A 24,902-nucleotide genomic window follows, 5' to 3' on the forward strand; every position below is an offset into this window, starting at 1 on the left:
CATAAGAATAGCCATTGGTCCTTTATTAAAAGAGCAAACCGCAGATATTAAACATCAGATTGCTCAACTTACCCAGAGGACACTGATAAATGAACACAGGGTGGGAGAAAACTTTATGGCAATTGCAGAATTAAAACAAGAGTCACACAGGCACACCAAGGAGCTGTATCAGGTCCATAACAGGCTTCAGGACCTGGAAAACAGGTCCAGAAGAAATAACCTGAGGATAATTGGCCTGCCAGAATCAGTCAAGGGTCAAAACCTCTATGACTTTATAAAAATTACACTCCCAAACCTGCGTCAGATACAAGATCGCTGCTCAGATATGGTTTTGGAGAGGGCTCACAGGCTAGGCCCCCAGCGTTCACAGGAGAGAGCCAGACCCAGGGCTGTAATCTTTAAACTACTTAACTATCTCCATAAGGAGTTAATCTGGAGTGCCTCCCGCAGACACAGGAACATCGAATGGGAGGGGAATAAAATACTACTATTCCAAGATTTCTCAGCAGAAGTCGCTAAGGCGAGGAAAGATTTCTCCCAGATATGCTCTAGGCTGATCAAAGCTGAAAGAAAATTTGCACTTCTATTCCCGGCCAAGCTGCGCATTTTCGATGGGAACTCGTACAAAGACTTCTCTACCCCCCCAGATGCGGAGCAATACCTTGATAAGGAGGCTCAGACCCACACTTCGCCCCGCTCTATGTCCGAATGTGACTAAAGCAACTACACATTCTGTTCCAGAGATACTCAACTAGCTTCACCTATCTTTAATCCACACCCCCTCCCAGCTATAAACGGTCCGAAGATCATCACGCAAAGACACCCATATACCGTTTTTACTGTGTAGATAAGTCGTGACCTACCTGGGAACCCCACCCCTCAACCCCCCTAGCACATACATGGAGGAATCAAACACCTAGACTACCCGTGTAATTATTTCTTCTTCTCCCCAGACCTCCACGCACTTTCTCAGCTGCTGTAATTGGGGTAGACATATCCCCCCCCCCCCCTTCCCCCTATCGTCTGCCACCTCACCCAGTCCGGAGACAGGATATAAACCCCCAGCTCCAAACTACAGCGTTCAAGAGTCCTTCCCCGGACGTTTTGATTTCTCATCCCCCCCCCCTCATGTTGGCGTTACAGTTCGTAATTAAGCTTTATGGGCAAAAGTGCCTTGGGAGCTTTGTGCGTTCCCATCTGTGATGCACAAGGTTGCATTTTCTAGTTCTTCTTCCCCCGAAAGTTTATTTGTTATAAGATTAATGGAAATGTTTTCCTTTTTTCTCTTCTTTATCTGCTTTTCTTCTCTGCTCCTCTCCCAACCTTTTCTTCCCTCCCCACCTCCCCCCCCCAGCGCGTCTACATGTGTCAGATTACCTTATGTGAGTATAAAACCATTGGATACCTCTTATGTTGATGTTTTATGTCTGTTAAGTTAGCCTCCTGGAATGTAGGTGGGATTAATTCCCCCTGCAAGCGAAAGAAAATTCTATTATATCTAAATAAATTACGGGCTGATATTGCGTGCCTTCAGGAGACACACTTGACTGCTGCCGAGTCTCTTAAATTGTCCATCCTGGGATGAAAGGTACAAGCCTCGGCCCCATACAATTCCAAGGCGAGAGGCTTAGTGATATTATCTAGAGCAGGGGTGTCAAACACAAGGCCCGCGGGCCAAATCCGGCCTGCCAGACCTCTTCATGTGGCCCGCGCAGCCGCCGCCTCTTCAGCGCATGCGCGGCAGCCTTCAAGCCAGAGAACGTCTGCCCTCTAGCGCAGTGCTGCCGGTCGTCAACCCCTCCTCCGCTCCCACCTGCTGTATAGGAGCCAGAGAGAGGAAAGAGCAGGTCCGTCATGGTGAATGGTGCTGCTGCTGCTGTGCGCTCCAGGTCACTTACTGCTGAGTGTGCACTGCACAGTGACCGGGAGCACGCTGCCCCCCACTCCTGGATAGATAGTGCGAGGAGCGCTACTCACAGGAGGGAGGGGGAAATGCGCCTGTGTGAGAGTGCAGCTGTGTCCTTGGTGGTGGAGCAGCTCAGACTTGAGTGGACGCATCAGAGCGGGTAAGTGTCAAACTCTCTGCCTATGTGTGTGTGTTTGCACTGGCACATTGCAGCCCATCATTAATTGCTGTGTCCCATGATAATAAGCAGGACATATGCCCTAAGACTGAGTGCTGCCCCCCTGTGCAGGCAGCGTGTGCCCTAATGCACTGCAGTTCACAGCAATAGCAGGAGGGAAATGCTACTGCTGAGTATACAATAATTGAATGCAGTGACAATAATTTATGATAATAAAGAGTGGACACATAGTCCTACAGATACAACCGTCCCTTTGAGGGTGACCAAACTGCTGATGCAGCCCCCGATGAATTTGAGTTTGACACCCCTGATCTAGAGGCTCAGTCCCAGTGAAGGTGGGGCATATAGAACCTGATCCAGAAGGCCGTTTTCTGTTGTGTCATTTAACAATTTCTGATAAAACTTATGTTTGTGTTAATGTCTACGCTCCAAATGTTTATTCAAAATTTTTTTTAGATAAACTTGTCTCCTTGATATCCCCTCACTTGCATCTCCCATTATTATTATGTGGTGATCTCAATATGTTAGCCCACCCTGTGTTAGACAAACAGGTGCAGACTAAGACCAAAAGACGCCAACCCAAGTTTGGCGTGACAGCATTGGCCTCAAAACTCCACCTTGTGGACGTATGGCGCACACTTCACCCCACTGATTCTGAATTTACATGCCTCTCGGCATCCACGGGAGGCCTCTCCCGAATAGACTATATTCTGGCATCGTCCACTCTGTTACCAAATATTGAAGAGTCTACAATAGAGACCATAACACTCTCCGACCATGCTGTGACCTGGGTAAAACTGGCCCTCACCCCCGAGCCTTCCATGTTAGGTGCCCACCTACCTTGGCCTCCTCTGCCTCACTGAGAGAGGAGGTGCTGAAGGCGTGGGAAAATTATCACAAGGATAACTCAGAAACCCTCACCTCCAACCCTATACTATATTGGCAGGCCTCTAAAGCGGTCATTAGAGGCGCAATAATATCCCTCTCCACACACCAAAAGCGTAGGTTAACCGCAGATTACATCTCAACACAAACTGCTCTCACTGATGCATATCAAGCATATAAATCCCACCCCTCCCCACAAAATCGTAGCACTTATAACCTAACTAGAGCCCATTTTGATAAACTACTTACCAAACTTGAGGCACGATATACTTTTAAAAAAGAATATAAATTCCACAAATATGGCAACAAGTCAAGCAGGCTTCTAACAAACCTCCTGCAGGGACAAAAACCCCCATCCATGATTCATCCCTTAACTAAACCTGATGGCACCCGTACCACATCCAATAACCAAATAGCAGAAGTCCTGAATAAATTTTATGCTGATCTATACTCTCTCCCGATCTCAGAGGTCAATCACGAGACCACTTTTGGGAAAACATTACATTGCCTCAACTAGATGAAGGGACAAAAGAAAATATTATTTCTGAAATTACGCTAGATGAAGTCACCAATGCTATCTCCCATTTAAAACCAGGAAAAGCCCCTGGACCTGACGGCTTCACGGCCGAGTATTATAAACTTCTTTTACCCCATATAGCCCCGTTCATCACCTCTATGTTTAATGCCATCCTACACTCCAAAACTCTCCCAATGTTGTTCAACTCTGCTAATATCCGGGTAATACCTAAACCGGGTAGAGACCTCTCGGGCCCGGCCTCATACAGACCTATATCCCTGTTAAACCTGGATTATAAGCTTTTAACTAAAATTCTTTCAGATAGATTGAAGCCGTGGTGCCTAACTTGGTCCACCCCGACCAGACTGGATTTGTTGCTGGGAGACATCCGGTGACGAATATCAGGAAGGTTCTAACAGTACTCTCCCAATCCCAGGGTTCTGTGTCGGGGCCTTCGAGGGCCATTCTCTCCTTGGATGCCGAGAAGGCCTTTGACATGGTCCACTGGGACCACCTATATTTTACCCTTAACCGATTTGGCTTTCCAGAGGTATTTATATCATGGCTACAAACTCTGTATGAGGCCTCGTCTTCGAGAATTATCTGCAATGGCTCCATCTCGGAACCTTTCAAAGTACTCCGAGGTACAAGACAGGGCTGCCCCTTGTCCCCTCTTTTATTTGCCCTCGCTTTGGAACCCCTAGCTGTCGCTCTCCGCTCATCTCCCCTCTATACAGGCATTAAGGTAGGACACTCAGATGTACGTGTGTCTCTTTTTGCTGATGACATGCTACTTTTCTTGTCAAACCCCCAACATTCAATCCCCACATCCTTAGAGATCATCACTCAGTTTGGAGCCTTTTCAGGTTATAAAATAAATATAGGGAAATCCGAACTACTTACCATCTCTGGCCTACCCCCGGAGTTCCCAAATAGACCAGATTTAAATACCATTAGAATACAGCCCTCCCATATCAAATATCTCGGCATCCTCATACCAAGCAAACTTGAAAACCTATATAAATTAAACTTTACCCCCACTATACTGAAAATAACCAACTCCCTGGAAGGATGGAAGGATCTCCCTTTGTCCCTACTAGGACGCACAGAGGTAGTAAAAACTATCCTGCTCCCTAAGCTTACATATGTCATGCAGCTTCTTCCAATCAGTATCTCCAGAAAAGATGCCCTACATACCACAAAAAAATGCAGCTCCTTTATCTGGCACTCAAAGAAGCCTAGAATATCAATCCAAAAGTTGCAACAACCTAAACAACTCGGAGGCCTGGGTTTCCCTGATCTACTTCTTTACTCCAAAGCCCTGCTCAATAGATATGCTCTAGATTGGATCCTTGACCGAGACCATTATGCCATCCCAGATCTAGATAAAGCGATGTTTTTTCCTTATTCACCATGTGCGCTGCTTCACTCCCCCAAAAACTTAATCCCGACCCTGATACACTCCAATGTCTTTTTTAAAGATACATATGAGGCGTGGCACTTCTTATGTAAAACTCTCAAAAAGAATCCTTCTAATTCCCCTTGGCTGACAATCTGGGGGAACCCGATGTTCACCCCGACTGTGAATTCTGCTGTCTTTAACCGCATCAAGGCAAAGGGACTATACCTCACTTCCCAAGTCTATGACCCGGGAGGAGATATATACACTTTCTCACAGCTACGGGAGAACTTTGGACTTCCCCACAGCACTCTATTCCCTATCATGCAACTCACGCACTACATTAAATTCCTCCCAACTGACACATTCACCCAAAACTCTCTAGACCCATTTTACAGGATCACCTCTAAATTCCAATCCAAAAAATTCAAAACGAGATTGATTTACGCTGAATTACTAGCCCCCCTCACCGAACCCCTCTGGTCCCGCATCACGCAATCATGGGCCCAAGACCTCCCAGACATGCTATCCCAGGATACTCTATTTAAATATCACAAAGACATAATGAGCACATTGAGATCCTCTTTATTGCAGGAAACACACATCAAGACACTCAACAGAGCATACATATCTCAAGCTCAAAGGAGCCATTATGTAGATGGGGAGACAGGTCAATGCCCAAAATGCAGAGGCAGCTCCGCGACGATATTTCATAATCTGTGGACCTGCGGACACATCAAAAAATATTGGAACAAAATCATTAATTACATCAAGACTCATTTTGACATCTCCCCCCCTCTTCACCCTATACCTATGCTATTTGCCAACTTTGATCTATGGCAACTAACTGCCTCACAGGCTCGACACATACAGTACCCTTCCTTACTATATTGGTAACGGCAGCAAAGAAACTGATCCTCAAACAATAAATCTCCCCTCACACCCCCTCTTTACAAAATCTACTTCTCATGATATCCAAAATAATGTACTTCGATAAGTATGACTCCTCTTTACCGAGGTCAACCAGTACAGGATTTTTCAGAAGATGGGAACATTATGAGAGAATCTCAGAAATGCAGGCTACTTGATCAGATGCACTTCTACTGATGTTTACAAAAGGTTTTGACTCCTGAAGTGGTACTCACTGTAATAACAAACAGACAAAGGGCGTGCTACTCCAAGTTACCCCCCCCCCCTCCCTTCCCTCCTCTCCCCTCTTCTATTCCACTTTTCCTACTATTTTCAACTCTCTTTTAAGTGCCTTAAATGATGTGTTTTTGAAGAAAGTACTTAGTGTTATTTTTATACTCAGAGTTGATAAGGTCAGCTACATTCTGTTTAAATGACCACTGTATCGAAAGGGATACTGTTATAACCGACAGATTAATTGCAGGGCTGTGTCCCTACCCCGGCAAAAGCACAATATACCGGATCCCTCATAGAAGCCATATGTGGTACATATGACCATACAGCAAACAAGGGCCAAATGCAAAGACCTATGCCGGCTTACATTCTCTGTTATGATCACTCTGTATGTTGTTTGTTTTGAAGATTGTTACTGATACTGTACCTTTTATACAGACTCATTTGTATGCACTTTAAAATCAATAAAATTTGTTTGAAAAAAAAAAAAAAGAAGCATCTTCAGAAATAGCCATGAAAGTATTTCTGATTTTCTTTTACACAATTTTGCTGTTTTTTTTCTCTCCAATTTGTGTTTATATGACACTTCAAACTTTGATATTTTGATTACTGGCATATTTTGAAACATTTTTCAAGTCATAGAAGAAATTACTTTATGTCATTCAGCGTCCAGTTCTGTCTCATTGCTTGGGGCGGAAACGCCTTTCTCATCAGTGTTTGTCAGTGACAGTTAAGACAAACTACACAGAAGGTTACATCTTTACCATGCCGTGGCTTTGGTAAATGACAGTATGAAGGTCCTTTGTCACCCAACAGACTATTGTGGGACTTGATGTCACATTCTGTTACAAAATGTGACAGTTGTACTGACAGTGGAGTCTGTGCGTCTGTGCACTGCTTGCGGAGAACAGCAAAACTTGATGGAGCGTATGGCAGTGGTTGCTGATAAGAGGTGGACTGGGAATAAACTGTCACTGTGCTTCTAGAGGAGACTGTTCTACCTTCTGTTTATGTTAAGGTGTCGGTACGTAATGTAAGGGGCGTGCTTCCTGTTTATTTGTTCCTTTGGGCTTACGGCACATTCAGAGCAGACCTTTTTGAGTCTCCCCTTTGTCTTACATTTTTGGTGCATACCATAGGCAAACACTGGTGAGGAAAGTCAACTGGAAACACCTCCCGGTGAGCAGCTTAAGTCATGACACAATAGCAGTAGTACATATACTACATTTTACTACACTATGGCATCAGCATGCAATAAAAGGGACAGCATGGATCACCTAAGCATGTCCAGTGGTAATAGCTTCTCCTATCCAGTCTGCTATTGATAGATCTCGGTGCTTCATCAGTGCACCAGGGAGCAGCTGCCAGCAAACAGAGACAGGCCTATTGACATGAGGTGGTAAAATGTTTTTTGAAAGCTCAGTTCCCTCACATACTGTACCCGGACACCCCCAATCAGAACTCGGGAATCAGAACTCGGGAATTCCCGCCCAGACTCGGAGCACGTGTCTTCTGACCTAGCGAGATCCCACCATCGGATCTCACGAGATCCGGACCCTTTGAAGGGGTGGGCGACCAGATGCCATCCTCACTCCAGTCTAGGAGAGTGAAGACGCAGCACCACCTGGCCACCTGCCTGTCTGCCTGCTTGCTCGCCAGCCGTCCAGTCCAGTGATAGGGCTGCCTTGTCCATTGACTCAAATAGTGCTGTCTTGTCCAGTCCAGTGATAGTGCTGTCTGCTGTACTAGTCCAGTCCAGTGAAAGTGATTTATTGTCCAGTTCCAGTGATACTGCTGTGTAGTACAGTCCAGTAAAATTGCTGTATAGTCCAGTCCAGTGATATTCTGTGTATATATCAGTCCAATGAAAGTGCTGTATAGTCCAGTCCAGTGATACTGTGTGTATAGTCCAGTCCAGGGAAAGTGCTGTATAGTCTAGTCCAGTGATACTGCTACAATAGTCCAGTCCAGTGACAGTGCTGCATAATTCCAGTCCAGTGATACTCTAGAAAGATAATGGAGAACCAAAATTTGGAGGATAAAATAGTGAAAGAACATGAACCACTTCTTCCTAGTGCTGAAGCTACTGCCACTAGACATGACGAAGAACATGAAATGCCGGCAACGTCGTTTGCCAATGCCGAAAGTACTTATAGAGGGCATGTATATCCAAAATGGCAAATTTCAGTACCTTGAAGAAAAAATATAAATGTGAATCGTTTGAGGAGAAACATAAGCTTGCCAATAGGCCATTTACTACATGGAGTGGCAAGGAACAGCTAAGGCCCTGGCCTATTATCATAACTTGTGGTTCAGCTTCACATGACGATCTAAACAACTGTGCCTTCTAAATACATGGTATCACAAATCTCCAGGGAGAGTCCAAGGGTGTTGGTTGTTGCGATGCCTGACCTTTCCATTACTGTACAGAGGTGGCTCCTTCCACCATTTGCATGCCCTTTGCATATGCTGGAAGGATCACCCACAGTACAGTTCCTGATTTTGAGATTGAATGTTACATAGTTACATAGTAGGTGAGGCTGAATAAAGATTTGTGTCCATCTAGTTCAACCTAGGTTTATAATAGTTTATCCCTTATTGTATAGTATGTTCTGATATTTTAAAGACTGATTATGTTACTTATTCATACCCATGGATGTTTTTAACCAATAAATGTTTATCCAATCTTATTTTAAACGTATTTATAGTGTCTGCCGACACCACGGGGGAAATGTACTAAGAATAAGAATACGAAATTTCATATTCGTATTCTTAATATGAATGAATACGACTACATATGGCTGGGGAACCCCTATTTGCCAGGTTTCCTGATTTTTTAATACCAGCCCTGGCTCTTTCAGCCTGGTGCTTGTTACGGCTGTGGAGGGGGCACGCCGTTTTTTAAATTTATTTATTTTTCTATTTTTAACACACTGAAGCCTGCACTAATCTGACTGATCCGTGCAGGCTTCTGCCAAATACGACAGGAAAATAAAGTGTATTTTCCTGCCATATTTGGCCGGCCATTTGCGGCTGTTTTACGCCAATTAGCTTAGTAAATCAGGAATCAACATTCTTTTGAATGGTGATTCCTGTCGTATTCTTTCGATGGTGTATTCATTAGTATTGTAAATACAAATACGAATGTCCCATCAATACGCATATGAAAATTCGTATTTTTGGCATAGTATATGCCAAAAATACGAATACGCTCCCAAAAAAATTTAATTTTCCTATGAAAATACGATTTTTTTTTTACGAATTCATCTTAAATTTCCCCCAACTTCTCCAGGAAGAGAGTTCCAAAGTTTGACTCCTCTGACTGTAAAGAAATTTTTTCTTCTAGATGAACAAAATCTTTTTTCTTCTAAACTAGACTCCTGCCCTCGTGTCCTAGATTCCTTTCTAGCAGAAAAAGGGTGTTTGACAGTTTCTTATATTGGTCCCTAATATATTTATACATGTTGAGCATGTCCCCGCTTAAACGTCTCTTCTTTAGTGTAAATAGTCCCAAATTGTTTAATCTTTCCTCATAGCTTAAATTTTCCATTCCCCTAATAAGCTTTGTTGCTCTTATTTGGATTTTTCCTAATTCTATGATGTCCTTTTTATAATGTGGGGCCCAGAATTGTACCCCGTATTCGAGGTGCGGTCTAACCAATGATTTGTACAGAGGCATAATTACTTTTTAATCCCTAGTTTCCATGCCCCTTTTAATACATGCTAGAATTTTGTTGCTCTTTTTTGTTGCTATACAGGTTGAGTATCCCGTATCCGAATATCCGCTATCTGAATTATTCCAAAAACCATACATTCCAGAAAGTGATTTTTTTTTTTTTTTTGCTAAAGACTCCCTGGGGACATTTGTAACAGCACTACTGAGGACATGATATGTAACTGGCACTATATATGTACAAGAAAATGATTGATTGCCATTCAAATTCAATATCTGAGGTAGTAGACAAATTTTGTTTCATGTTTTGAAACCTTGTTTTTTTAACAAATAAAATATATTTGTGTGCATTTCATGTATTTGATGTGTTTATAGAGCATAAATGCCAGATACTTCAAAATACATCATTGAAATATTAAAATATTCGGAAATACGGAATAATCCGTTTTCCAAAATTCTCCTGGTCCCGAGCATTTTGTATACGGGATACCCAACCTGTATTACATTGAGCACTACACCCCAGTTTGTTGTCTATTTGGACTCCTTTTTGAGTACTGAATTTCCCAAATAATCCCCGCTTAGCTTATAACTAACACACTGGTTATGTTTCCCAAGGTGCATGACCATGCATTTGTCCACATTGAACCTCATCTTCCATTTTTTTGCCCACTCATCTTGATTGGCAAGATCATTTTGAAGCGTGGTGACATCTTCTGATGATTTAATAATTCTGCTCAGTTTTGTATAGTCCGCAAAGATGGATATATTGCTGAGTAACCCCATCCCAATATCGTTAATAAAAATGTTAAATAAAATGGGTCCTAGAACCGAACCCTGAGGCACTCCACTTAGTACTGGTATCATATTTGATACGGCACTGTTCACGACCACTCTTTGTTCTATATTACACAGCCAGTTCCTTACCCATCTACAGATATTTGCCCCTAATCTCAGGTCCTCCATTTTATTTATCAACCTCTTGTGTGGTACTGTGTCGAAAGCTTTAACAAAATCTAGGAAAATCACATCTACAGCGTTTCCATTATCAAGGTTTTTGCTGACCTCTTCATAGAAACCAAGTAGATTAGTTTGGCATGAACGATTTTTTACGAACCCATGCTGGTTATTACTGAGTAAACTATGAAGGTCTTAATATTCCTGGACTACATCTCTTAAAAATCCTTCAAATAGTTTACCCACTATTGATGTTAAACTAACATGTCTGTAATTAGTGGGATCCTCCTTTTTTCTTTTTTTGAATAATGGCACTATTTCTCTGCTATTCTCCAGTCTTTTGGTACCTTTCCTGATGATAGTGAATTATCAAAAATATTATGTAGAGGGGAAGCTAATTCCTCCCTTGATTCCATTAGTACCCTAGGATGAATCACATCTGGCCCAGGTGATTTATTTGTTTTGAATTTGCTGAGCCTCAATATTATTTCCTTGGTAGAGAAATCGATATTGAGGCCCTGCTTGTTCATCCCATTTGTGGTCTGCTCTCCCTTAGGAAACACTGATGAGAAGAACTCATTTAACAGTTCTGCTTTTCCCTTATCCTCCGTAAAACTTTTTCCAGTGATATCGGTTAGTGGGCCTATGTTGTCCTTAATTATATAGAAAACAGAAATTTCAAACAGAGATATTCTGGCGCTTATACAACCCAGTACTTCCCTTTAAGTGGGTATTCTTTCAGAGATGGGTCCTCTGATGCTCAAGATCCAAATATTTGGTGAATGTTCATGTGGAATATGAAAAGAGAACACATAAAATAGAACAATGGTGAGGATTGTCCCAAATCAGAAAACGACACGTGAATAATCTTTGGTCTGTTCTTCACCCGTGTGATTGGGCCTACAGGGCTTGTGTTAATTAACCCTTCACCCGTATGAAAGGGTTTCGTACCCAACTCACATCAATGGTGGGTAAAAAACACCTATCAAGGTATCTTTATATAACTCCCGGATAAAATATGTACAGGTCAGATTATAGGAATGAGGTGCATACCCCAACTCACTCAGCAAGATGTTGGTACATTCCCATCAAGGTATCTTTATGGAGACAACACCGATAGATTTTCCCACAAAACACTTTATTTACACTGATCCTCCAACAGCAGGATGCACCATAAACAAACAATAAAAAAGGTAGTGAGGACTACAAGAGCTTCCAGACTTGTTAGAGATGGGCAGATGTTTAGAAAACAAAGTCTACAACCTGGAGTGGTGTCCGGACTCGCATCCCAGGTGTGTTTGACTTTGGGCCGTGTTCTCCAATCTGGATCCAAATGTTGTCCTCCTTCTCTGCTCCCCTACGCGTTTCGACCCTACCTGGGTCTTTATCAAGGCACCTAAAGGGAAGTACTGGGTTGTATAAGCGCCAGAATATCTCTGTTTGAAATTTCTGTTTTCTGTGTATGTTTCGGGGGAGGGGTGTCTCCTCATCAGACATTGAGATTGTTTTTGGCTGCTGCGCCAGAGGAAGTGTCTCACTCATTGTTCTTTTCTGTCCTTAATTATATGTTTACTATTTATGTATTTGAAAAACTTCTTGGGGATAGTTTTGCTTTCAGTGGCTATGCACTCTTCAGAATCCCTTTTAGCTACTTTGATTGCCCCTTTGCAAATTATGTTTGATTCCTTGTATTTGGTGAACGCTTCCTCATTTAAGTTATTTTTATAGAATTTAAATGCTCTTGTTTTATTGTTGATTGCTATCCTAACTTTTTTGTCCAACCATGGTGGCTTTTTTTTATTGAATGTACCCTTATTTACGTTAGGAATGTATTTAATAGTTAATGATTCGAGTACATTTTTTAGAGTATCCCACATTTCCTCAGCATTTTTCCCCTCAAAAAACGTTTCCCATAGGGCTTCTCTGAATAATTCGAAGTTAGTTTTTCTGAAGTTTAGTATTTTTGCCGATCCTTTATGATGTAATTTACTGAAGTTGATTTCCAGTGAAACCATATTGTGGTCACTGTTCCCTAGATGTTCAATCACTTTGTGTTTGAAACTAGATCTATGTTATTTGGTAATACCAAATCCAATAAGGCCTTATTATGAGTTGGAGCTTCTACTGTTTGTGTGATAAACTGGTCTTTAAGTAAGCTTAGGAACCCACTGCTTCTTGCTGTTTTACATGTTTCATTTTTCCAATCAATATCAGGTAAATTAAAATAATTAATACCTGACCCTGATCTGATGATTGTTTGATTTGGTTTAAAAGAAGAGGCTAATCCCTTTCATTTATGTTCACCGGTCTATCGCACACCCCTATTAAAATTTTGTTATTAGGTTTTTTGTTATTGTCAGTTATCTCTGCCCACACGGCGTCCGTGTAATCTTCCTCTTTACCTGTGCTCATTTCTTTCTCACACGATGTTAAGTTATTTTTTACATATAGGCACACACCCCACCCTTTCTATTTTCACTGTCTTTTCTGTAGAGTGTATATCCCTCCAAGCTCAATGCCCAGTTGTGCGACTCGTTGCACCATGTTTCTGTAATACCAATAATGTCCTGATCATCCCTAGTGACCACAGTTTCTAGTTCACCGTTTTTACCTGCTAAGCTTCTTGCATTAGCCAGTAGGCATTTTAATTTATGCTTATTTTTAGTTGCGTCGCTAACATTGTGATTTATTTCTCCTCTGGACTTATTTGTATTCCTTACAAACTTCCTCATACCCACCTCCCCCTCAGTAGACTCTCTACAGCCCTCTTTATGGACAGGAAAGAATGTCACTTTGTGGTGCACCTCATAAAATTTTTATTAAAATGTAAACTTTATTGATATGCGTTTAAAAAATATATTCATGGCGATAATAAAAGACACAAAACATGAAAACATACACAAAAATTGTTAAAAAAGGATATAAGTATCCTTACAACGTGGGACCCCACACTCCCAAATATCCCGAATTTTCTCACTATAATAGTGATATCTATATTGTCTAGTTAAGGTGCAAGAAGGTTTTCAAATAATTTTCAAGTAATAATGTACGGCGGTGTGGTGAATTGGCAAATTATTATGCCCATACGTAAGTCAGAATTGACCTCTGCCCATTGGTTTAAATAGAATTTTCAGTATATCCTCCAAGGAGAGAATCTGAGGTATGTATTGGGCTTTGTTAGCAGTGTAACACTATTAGTTCATATAATAGTCATTAGGTCCTGACGAAGCTCACTGGCGAAGCGTACGCCGACCGTACACTTTGTGGGCTACCCCCACTCTCCCTTCCCCTTTGAAATGTACTAGAAATTTTGAACTGTCTAGCTTAACAATCTGGTGCGTGCGGTCCGCCTAAGTTATCAGCCCGTCTGGCTGTGAGGCACGATAGCACACATACCAATAGACCACCGCTGCCTCTCGCCTGACATTGAGTGTGAGACGGTGAGCGGCTCGTGCATAGACAGCCGGCTGGCTGAAGTACGTGACGGAGTGTGTGCTAACATATCACCGCTACCTCACGCTGTATGTAAACATTAAAACTGCGAGTTATATGGTGAACTATTAACCTACTCCGCTGTAACACAATAGGGCAATATAAAAGCAGTATCGGTATCCCTCGACTTACAGTTAGAGCGAGACGGCGTGTCTTCGTGGAGCGCCCCGCATCCTGTAGCATACGGAATTAAGGGGACTGTTCATTATTTGCAGCCTCCTAGCCCACATTTCTGATAGGGATTATAACCTAATGACTATTATATGAACTAATAGTGTTACACTGCTAACAAAGCCCAATACACACCTCAGATTCTCTCCTTGGAGGATATACTGAAAATCCTATTTAAACCAATGGGCAGAGGTCAATTCTGACTTACGTATGGGCATAATAATTTGCCAATTCACCACACCGCCGTACATTATTACTTGAAAATTATTTGAAAACCTTCTTGCACCTTAACTAGACAATATAGATATCACTATTATAGTGAGAAAATTCGGGATATTTGGGAGTGTAGGGTCCCACATTGTAAGGATACTTATATCCTTTTTTAACGATTTTTGTGTATGTTTTCATGTTTTGTGTCTTTTATTATCGCCATGAATATATTTTTTAAACGCATATCAATAAAGTTTACATTTTAATAAAAATTTTATGAGGTGCACCACAAAGTGACATTCTTTCCTGTCCATAAATCCTGCTGTAAAATTAAATGTCCCGTGGTAGCACACCCTCAATAAACTGTACAAATTTGTACTAAATAATTGTATGAGGGGCCATCCACCCAATTGAACCATTTACTCTTCCTGTGCGATTACCATTCCTTTTTTCTTCTCTCTACAGCCCTCCCTACCATGCCCACTGCCCAACCTATTTACAGTTTGGAAACTTCTTCCTATGTCGTTTACTCCTTCCCATACCCTAAGGCAGGGTTAGCCAACTCCAGTCCTCGAGAGCTACCAACAGTGCGCGTTTTCCAGGTCTCCTCACAGAATCACAAGTAAAGTAATTAGCTCTACCTGTGGATCACTTATAATGTGTCAGTGAGTAATGAGTGCACCTGTGCCAAAGCTAGGTGATCCAGAAAATGTGAACTGTTGGTAGCTCTCGAGGACTGGAGTTGGCTACCACTGCCCTAAGGTCATCTGTACCTAAGAGCTGTAATGAGGTAAGATTACTGTTATTACATAATATTTATGAAGAACCCTGGGAATTACCCATGATATTACCCTTATTAGTACCCCGGACATTGCCTGTAACAATGTTCTCCCCCCTCCTCCTCCCCCAAATTGATTCTTGACCCCAATCCTACTATTCTCACTACGGGTCCCATAGTATCTAGCTACCCCCACCCCACCCATCGCCTACTTTAAAATCTCCTCCAACCCTCTAACCATCCTTCCCCCCAGCACCACAGCCCCCTGCTCGTTCAGGTGCAATCCATCACGGCAAAAAAGATGGCGCCTGACCGAGAAGCGCGCCCAGTGTTCCATGAACTTCCTACACCAGAAGGTGTCAATGTTGTACACCAGGAGGATGATTTTGATGCAGCTGGCACTTAGGAGTAAATTGATGACCAGGATGCTGCTGATGGTGATGTGGTTTGCTTAAATGAGGCACCAGGCAAGACAGTTGTTGTCCGTGGGATGCAAAAGGCCTTTGCCATGCCTGGGCAGAAGACCAAAAAATCCACCTCTGTGGTCTGGAATTATTTTTATCCAGATCTGGACAACAATTGTCTTGCCATATGTAGATCATGTAAAGCTGCAATAAACAGGGGTAAAGCCTTTGGCCACCTAGGGACAACCTCGCTTATGCATCACCTGAGTTTCATTCATAAGTCACTCTTTAGTTCATAAACTGTGGCTAGGACCGTAAGCAGTCCAGGGATACCTAAATCCCTTGATCCTGTTGTATCCAAGCGCCTGAAAATCCCACCAGGAAGTCACTCCTCGTCAATTTCCTCCTCAATCCGGATCGGAGGTAGTCCTGCAGGCTATGTCACCTGCATGACTGACTCCTCTTCTATCTGGGATTCCTCCAGAGGACCCTGCAGTGCTGCACCTGCTGCTGCTATTGCTACTGGTTCATCATCCCAGAGGGGAAGTCTGAACACCGCTACATCTTCCACTAAGCAATTGACCATCCAACAGTTGTTTGCGATGAGGACGAAGTATGACATTGCTTATCCCATGGCAAAGCAGATAACTGCACCCTTGACAGCTATGTTGGTGTTAGAGGTGCGTATGGTGTCTGCCATCAGAGGAGAAAGATTTAGATGATTGATGGAGGTATTGTGTCTCCGGTACCAAATTCCACTAGATTCCACTTCACTGGGCAGGCGATACCCAGGATGTAAGGAGACGTCTGAAAAAGTGTCCTCAGTGTCTTGAAAATGCGGTTGTACCCACTGTCCACTTAACCACAGACATGTGGACAAGTGGTACAGGGCAAACTGAAGACTATATAACTGTAACAACTCACTGGGTAGATGCATCGCATTCTGCAGCAACAGCATCTCCAAAGCACCAACTCCTTCCAAGGCAGGCTATGCTGTGTATCACCGGTTTCAATAAGAGGCACAATGTCGACAGCCTCTTAGAGAAACTGAGGGAGATCATCGTGCAGTTGCTTACCCCACTTAGACTCTACTGGGGATTTGTGGTATCAGACAACGCCATTAACATTGTACAGAAATTTATGGAGAAGGGGTTTTTGGGTAAGGCGCTAGAATCACTCTGGGTGAGGGAGCTGCTCAACTCGAGTGGTCTATGCTCATTCAAGTACAATGCAAAGGATGGATAGTAAAGAACATAGACACATAAAGAAAGCTCCTACACATGGACTAGACGACACAGAAATTATAACAAAATGGAACAATACTCTTAATGAGTGCTCCAGCAAACTGATTTCCCTCATAATAGAGAAACATGACCGTGAACTAGCTAGTCTAGCAACACAAATAAACGGCACCAACACACTAGTCGAACCATACACCAAAGAACCAGGCTACATAGCTATTGAGAACATCACCAAACAAAGATTAAACAATAAAGAAGATAACATAGTTAAAACCAAAATCACAAAAATACATAGAGACCTCAAACTCAAGACCGCGGGGCAACCCAGCAGGACACAAGGCGGTGCAGCCTTGCCCACAAAACAACCCACACGTACTAGAAGGACACTCCTGACTCACACTCCCAACAAAAGACTACACACAAACTGGAAACCCCAAAATACACCTAAAAACACACGCAATACCACGCTATACAAAAACACAGGCTTGACATACCAACAATACATGAGCAAACTTCACACTAGCACAACTAATGACAATAACATAGCAACAAACAACCAACCAGACAACGTCTGCGACACCACTCTCGAAACAACCACCACAGACTCAGATAGCGAAACATCCTTCTCAATACATGAGATACAAGACGACACAGAATACGACAATCTTGCACGACTATCATTTGATCAGGGTTGGGTTACCACCATTAGAGATTACCAGACAGACACCCAGAACACAGATAAAGCATCCTCTTCCACAGCACAATGGGGCGATCATTTTTTAGATGCGGAGACAGGCCGGCTAGCCTGTCTACCAAAAACCAGCACACAGACAAACACAAAGAAAAGGCCCATAGAACCAGAAGAGGATGCAGAGGAGGCGACACCAAAAAAACAAAAACAAACAACAACATAACCACAATACCTCCACACACCACAGACACCACAGCCATCTTTAACCTGAGCCACACACCACTCACCTCTGAACAAGAACAAGTCCTATCCAAAGGACTAAAATTCGCCCCCACCAACAAACCCAACAAATTTAATATCTACTGCGACCTACAGGCATTCATCAGAAAAATTACCCATAAAAAGTACTTTAACTCCAATCCCATAATCAGAAATCACGCTGACTCAGTTGACAAATACCAGCACTCCAATCTCAAACCCAAATCCACATTTTACCCTGCACATGTCAAATCACACCACATCAAAACCTTTGAGACACTGGTTGCCAGAGATCTCGAGGACATGAAAGACACCCATACACACCTACATAGACAAACAAACAACATGACACAAAGAGAGATCAAAGCTCTGAGAGAGCTAGAAAAAAATGAACAACTCATTATCAAACCGGCGGATAAGGGGGGAGGTATTGTGATTCTAAACAAACAAGATTACCAAACAGAAGCCTTACGCTTACTGGGGGACACCACCACATACACACCACTTAAAAGTGATCCCACACCCAAATTCAAAACCGAACTAGACACTCTGCTCAAATCAGGAAAGGAACAAGGTATCATCAACAAACAAGAATTTCAATTTCTCCAACAAAATCACCCCATCATACCCGTTTTTTACTACTTACCGAAAATTCATAAAAACCAAACACACCCCCCAGGTAGACCTATCATTTCTGGCATTAATTCACTCACCTCCAACTTATCACAATATGCAGACAGTTTCTTACAAAGTCTGGTCAAATCACTACCTTCATACATTAGAGACACTACTGACATCATCAATACTCTGCAAACCATCGACTGGCAATCCGACTACTGGCTGGCCACCAGCGATGTCACATCTTTATACACCATCATAAGACACTCCCAAGGCATGGACAGCACAAAACATTTCTTAGACAAAAACACAGAACTTCCACCTGAACAAACAGAATTCATTCTCCACACCATTGACTATATCCTGCATCACAACTACACCTGGTTTAATGACATCTTTTATCTACAGACAACTGGGACCGCCATGGGATCGAAGGTGGCGCCCAGTTATGCCAACCTGTTTATGGGTAAGTGGGAGGAGGACCATATACAGAGTGGGCATGACTGGGCCTCTAACTTGATCCTATGGTGGCGTTACATTGACGACATAATATTCATCTGGAAGGGCCCACTGGAATCACTCACAGCTTTCACACACTACCTAAACGACAACAACATGAACCTCACCTTCACAACCAATATAAGCCAAACCACAGTGCAGTTTCTAGATCTTGAGATCTACATTGACAACAACACAATCCACACTAAGACCTTCAGAAAAAATGTAGACGTTAACAGCTATATCTTGTACACAAGTGCACATCACAAACCATGGCTACAAAATATACCAAAGGGACAGTTCCGCCGCATCAGAAGGAACTGCTCCAAATTGGAGGATTTCAAAACACAAGGCCCAGAACTCATACAACAATTCCAGAACAAACATTATGACACCCACATAGTCAAATCAGCCTTCGAAGAAACAATAACACTAGACAGAACCACAATACTTCAAACCAAACACAAACCCAAAACCACCGAAAACAAAGAAACCACCTTCATCACCACATACAACAGATCGGCCAAAATATTCAACAACATATTACATAAACACTGGCACATTCTTCAACAGGACCAAGACCTCAAGACTATACTTACAGACAAACCCAGAATCATATACCGCAAAGCACCGGACATCCGACAGAAATTGGTACACAATCACATCAAGCCAAAAACCCTAGTTCAAAGTACACTAAACTCATGTACAGGCTTCCACTACTGTGGGAAATGCACAGGGTGTACAAACATGACTAAAATTACCACCAAAAGTATCCAAACCTTGACATCGACCACCACTGGACAGACCTTTAACTTGACACAATCCACATCTTGTGAACACGCAGGCACCATATACATCTTGAGATGCCCCTGCGGACTTGAGTATGTAGGTAGGACAATACGACCACTAAAGAAGAGGATATATGAGCACATAAGAAACATACGGATAGGGTACGAAAACCACAGCGTGTCACTGCACTACAAACAAAAACACAACAGCAACCCCCAAGATCTATTTTTTATGGCCATTGAGTCACCAAAAAGGAATTGGAGAGGGGGGGATTACACAGAGACCCTTAACAGGAGAGAGCTCTTTTGGATTTTCACGCTTAAGACAATGACACCTAGGGGTTTAAACTTTGATTTCCATAATAGCCATCTAGGATAACAGTAGATTATTTCTACATTAATACCATCCTGCATTCTTACATTCATCTCCTTCTTTCATTTTTATTTTCAAATACACTGTACATACTATCACCACCATTATTATTCTGCATTTCCCTTTTCTTTCATTCATGCTTATTTTCACACACTTATCCCTATATCTATTTCATTTAAACAGATCATACCTCCCCTTTATTTTGATACCATGACACCTATCCTCACTCTACAGCAATACTCATCTTAATACATGTCCCTGTCCCACATAGATCTGCCGCCGTCCCATCCCCCCCCCTTTTTTTGCTCAAATCATCATGCTCCTTCATTACCCCTCACCATTCACCAGCAGCGCAACATGAGACTACCACATTAGCAATCTCACCTGTTGACAACAGGTGTGCGCAACATCCCACCTACCAGAAAACAGACACTCATTAACATGTCACAAAGACCCGCCCATTGCCCATAAATACACTGCCTTCAGCAGCACAGTGTATCCTTGACAAAGGCCCTGAGAGGCCGAAACGCGTTGGTTCAGCAACATCAAGCAACATTCAATTGACAGCACACGTCAAAGTCTCCTCCCCTGGGAGTCGAGAGAACGGACTCCCAGCTACGTCACTCCGGGACAAGTGGCGCACAGCCATTCACCGCTACCCGGAAGCGACGCACTCAGTCCGTCCAGCCGGGCAGACGGGCAGCGGCGGACAGTGCGTCCATCCCCTAGCCGCATCGTCTGCTTTTCCAGCTACCAGCAGGCTTTCCTCCACGCACAGGACCCACATCACATGGGGCATCATACCCAGCTCAGACACGCATCCCCGCCGCCGGCTGACAGGGTAAGTGGTTAGTGAGTGGGACGCCGCTCACTGCCAGCACACCCCTTCACGGCACAAACTTTAACTTTAACTGTACCACGTATCAGGCTTCCGGATACCCCCACAACCACCGCACAGTGCATGGGACATAAACCTGGGAGGTTTATGGTTACAAAGGGATCCGTTGATTCCCTTATTCCCCACCGGGGCCTAGCACACCATTTCATTCACTTTGAGACATAAACTGCAGGAGGTTTATGGTAAAAAGGGGTCTGTTGACACCCTCATTCCCTACCAGGGCTCATTGTCGTTACCACTGACTGTACCTTCATACCCGTACAGACTACTACCCTTACCCAGAGCACCCACACCCCATGTTTTTTACTCCCATCCATTTGTATATACCATTGTTATTTAATAAACATATTTTTCCCTACATACTGTTTTTGCATCATATATATATCACGCTGTACATACACTAGGTGAGCGCTTTACTATCCATCCTTTGCATTTTACAGAAATTACATATGGGCAATTTCCAACATGTGCTATGTTTTGTCCACACAATAAATTTGGTGGTGCATCATTTTCTTAAAAGTGACAGGGGTGTGCAGGAGATGCTTGTGGTGGCCCGCAAAATTGGGGGACACTTTTGCCATTCTGTCACTGCCTGCCAAAGACTGGAGCGCCATCAAAAACTCCTGCCCTGCCATCTCCTCAAACAAGAGGTCGTGATGCACTGGAACTCCACCCTCTATATGTTGCAGAGGATAGAGGAGCAGCAATAGGCCATTCAAGCCTACACAGCCACCTATGACATAGGCAAAGGAGCGGTGGATGCACCTGACCCAGGTGACTGATTTCTGTTGTGCAAGGTTCTTCAGCTGTTTGTACCTGCGACATGTGAAGTCAGTTTTGACATTGCCAGCTTGAGTCAGGTCATTCCCCTGATCAGGCTGTTGCAGAATCAGCTGGAGAAAGTGAAGGAGGAGCTAAAGCATTGCGATTTCGCAAAGCATGTAACTCTTGTGGACAAAGCCCTTCATATGTTTGCCAGGATACAAGGGTGGTAAGTCTATTAAAGTCAGAGGAATACATTCTGGCCACCGTGCTTGATCCTCGGTTTAAAGCATATGTTGTCTCTCTGTTTCCAGTGGACACAAGTCTTTAGCTGGTCAGGAGATTGCCATCTGAAGCGGACCGTGACATCCTCTTGCCTCTTTAGAGCCAGTTGGTACAGGAAGAGGTGAATTGCTTATTTTTTGTGGGGGCCCAAACAATCCAATAATTTCAACCACAGTCGTGTGGCAGACCCTGTCGCTGAAATTATTGATCTGTTAAAGTGTGCATGTCCTATTTATGCAACATAAGGGTGGGCAGGTTAGATGGGCCCAAGGACAATTCCATCTTGTACCACTTTTTTTGGCATTGGGGTCTGTTTTTTGAAACTGCCATCCTGTCTGCCGCTGCAGTGCCACTCTTACATGGGCCACGTGTTTCTGACACCCACTTAGCATAGTCATCCAACTTGGTGCAGCCTTTTGGCCTAAAAACAACATTGTGAGGTGTGAGGTATTCAGGATAGACTGTCTGGAAATTAGTGTAAATGAATGTTATTGAGGTTAATACTAGGGTAGGAGCAAAGTAAAAAACCCAAATTCTTTATGATTATTATTTTTTTAAATACAGGTCCAAAACACAAAACACTGAATGGGTGGTGTTTTGGAACAGATCCAGATCCAAAACATTGTTGGAGATACAGACCCAAAACACTTTTCACGAAACACTAAAAATTGCCGGTGCACATCCCTACTTAGTTATTACAGTATATTATATATTAATATGTTTTATAAGATATTTAACTTTCTCCTAACCACTTACAGTATGTTATGCCCTTTCAGCCTACAGTATATTACCACATAAAGTTTTTATTTTTAATACTTTATTACATTCACGTTACTTGTGTAGTTTCATGGTGCCTCGGCCCACGCATCGCATTGTAATTTGCATATGATTTGCATGTAATTTGCATACAATGCGTTTTGGCACCCCCGCTATCCACGTCAGCCCAAAGTGTGTCGAGCGCAGCTTGCCCCGCGAGGGGACGCGGTACATGTCCCCCGACCAGTTCATACCCTCACTATCCACGTCGGCGTGGAGTTGATTTTATAAAGCGTGGCGAGCGCAGCAAGCCAAGGAGCCCAAAGCGTGGTGAGCGCAGCATGCCCCATGAGGGGGCGCGGAAAACGAGCCCGAAGCATGGCGAGCGGTCGTGGATTACTTGACGCGTATTCTGCTTCCGCTCAAAATGCTTCAGGCTCGGTGGCTCGCTGCGCTCACCACACTTTATAGAGTAGACTCCATGCTGACAAAAACATACAGCTCATTGGTACTGGCCCTACTGATGCATGTAATGTTTTACTGTGACCACTGGCCATGTATATTTCTGAAGTATTAAAAATTTGCAATTTGCATCAGCAAACTTGCTTTCAAAACCAAACATTTGGCACATCCACCCTCTATTGAGAATAATCCTGCATTTGCCCCTGCATAGATTATGTAAAACTTGAACCTAAATAGCAAAAAACTTACCTTAGAGTAAGTGATTATTGTCAAGATATCATAGGGCCTTGCATAAAGGTCGCAGTATGCATGCATGAGGCCTCCGTCCGATGAAATCCTGCTACTTCTTTTCATTGTGGGCCATTCGCAAGTTGATTGATGGGAAGCTGCCATTTCTGGGCGGCAACCTGCTGTTTTCAGGAGTGTCAGGAAAAATGCATGTGTGCCCTAGCATTTTCAAGGAGGTTCTGTGATGACAGCTCTGGCCTCGATCAGGATGATTCTATAGCAGTAGCTGAGTAAGTCCAGGGCTAACCAGAGACTGCCACAGTGAGGAAATGGTGAGTGAGTTGCGACTGGATATGCAGCTTTTCACTGGGGTGCGACATATTCACTATCCATTTGTAGGCTTGCAATGGGTGGGATTACACTGGCTAATTTGCTGCAGTCAAGACAGGTTTGAATAAGGCGGCCTTTAATGCAGACTCCTATTTAGGTCCTCTATATAATATCCTGGATTTGGCTCTGATTCGTCATCTGGTTGGATTTGGATTTGCCAAACTACCATGACTGATTTTGTATTTTCATTTGGATGTTTTTTTTAAAAAAAGGGGAAAAAAAGCTAAAAATAACATAATTATGGCCTTTTTTTGTTTCTAGAATTTTAATAACCTCAATAAAATTTATTTCCAGTCATTTATATTCCATGTTGACTACCTCACAGATCACAATATTGGCCAATGGATGCATCCAGCTGGCTAATTACTACACAACAAAGCAGTAGCTCAAACATATGTCAGTTTGTAGCCTTATATGTTGGATTTTAAAAAGGGCATGTACACTTTTACAAACCAAGCACTTCAGCTACAGGGACTTCCACTTTTGTGGCTGAATTGTTTGATTTGTTTGTGCCCCACACAAAAAAAGTTACCAGTCGGCATAAGGCAGCTAAGCTAATAGCTGTACAATGGCAAGATGTCATTGTCATTGCCATTGCCATCCTCATTCTCACCCTCATTAGTTAGTTAGTTAGCTGTGCTGATGTCATGATCCAGTTTCTGAGAAACACTTACCATCTAAGTGTTTCTTCAGGCTTGTTTAGAGACTCTTCAAATGGTCACACTGCGGTCCTCTGGTGTTCTGCTGGCACCAACTTGCTGGTGACTAAGCAATACTCACATCATCCTCAAAGCGCTAAGCACTGATGCTGCCTGCGGCCTCCCTGTCAGTGCTCCACAAAATGTCACCACTACCTGGTGGGCATGCCTCAGGCCTATTACACATGCATGCCGTATTCCCTCCAGTCCAAGCCTTCTCCCTATTGTGTAAATGGGAACCAGATC

At 43.0% G+C, this 24,902-nt stretch overlaps 1 protein-coding gene across 6 annotated transcripts in view; it reads right to left on the reverse strand.

Annotated features, from left to right (window-relative positions):
- LOC146007043 (uncharacterized) overlaps positions 1 to 24,902 on the reverse strand; it is a 120,287-nt gene that overhangs the window by 34,982 nt on the left and 60,403 nt on the right. Inside the window, exon 4 of one of the 6 annotated variants that reach the window (XR_014444217.1) lies at positions 5,545 to 5,610. The exons of the other annotated variants lie outside the window; for them this stretch is intronic. The gene's annotated coding sequence lies outside the window, so the exon portion shown is untranslated. Of the gene's footprint in view, positions 1 to 5,544; positions 5,611 to 24,902 lie in introns of those variants that run through there. 6 annotated transcript variants of the gene reach the window in all.

Source organism: Crinia signifera, chromosome 6 (assembly GCF_055691185.1).
Source record: "Crinia signifera chromosome 6, ASM5569118v1, whole genome shotgun sequence".
NCBI lineage: Eukaryota > Metazoa > Chordata > Amphibia > Anura > Myobatrachidae > Crinia > Crinia signifera.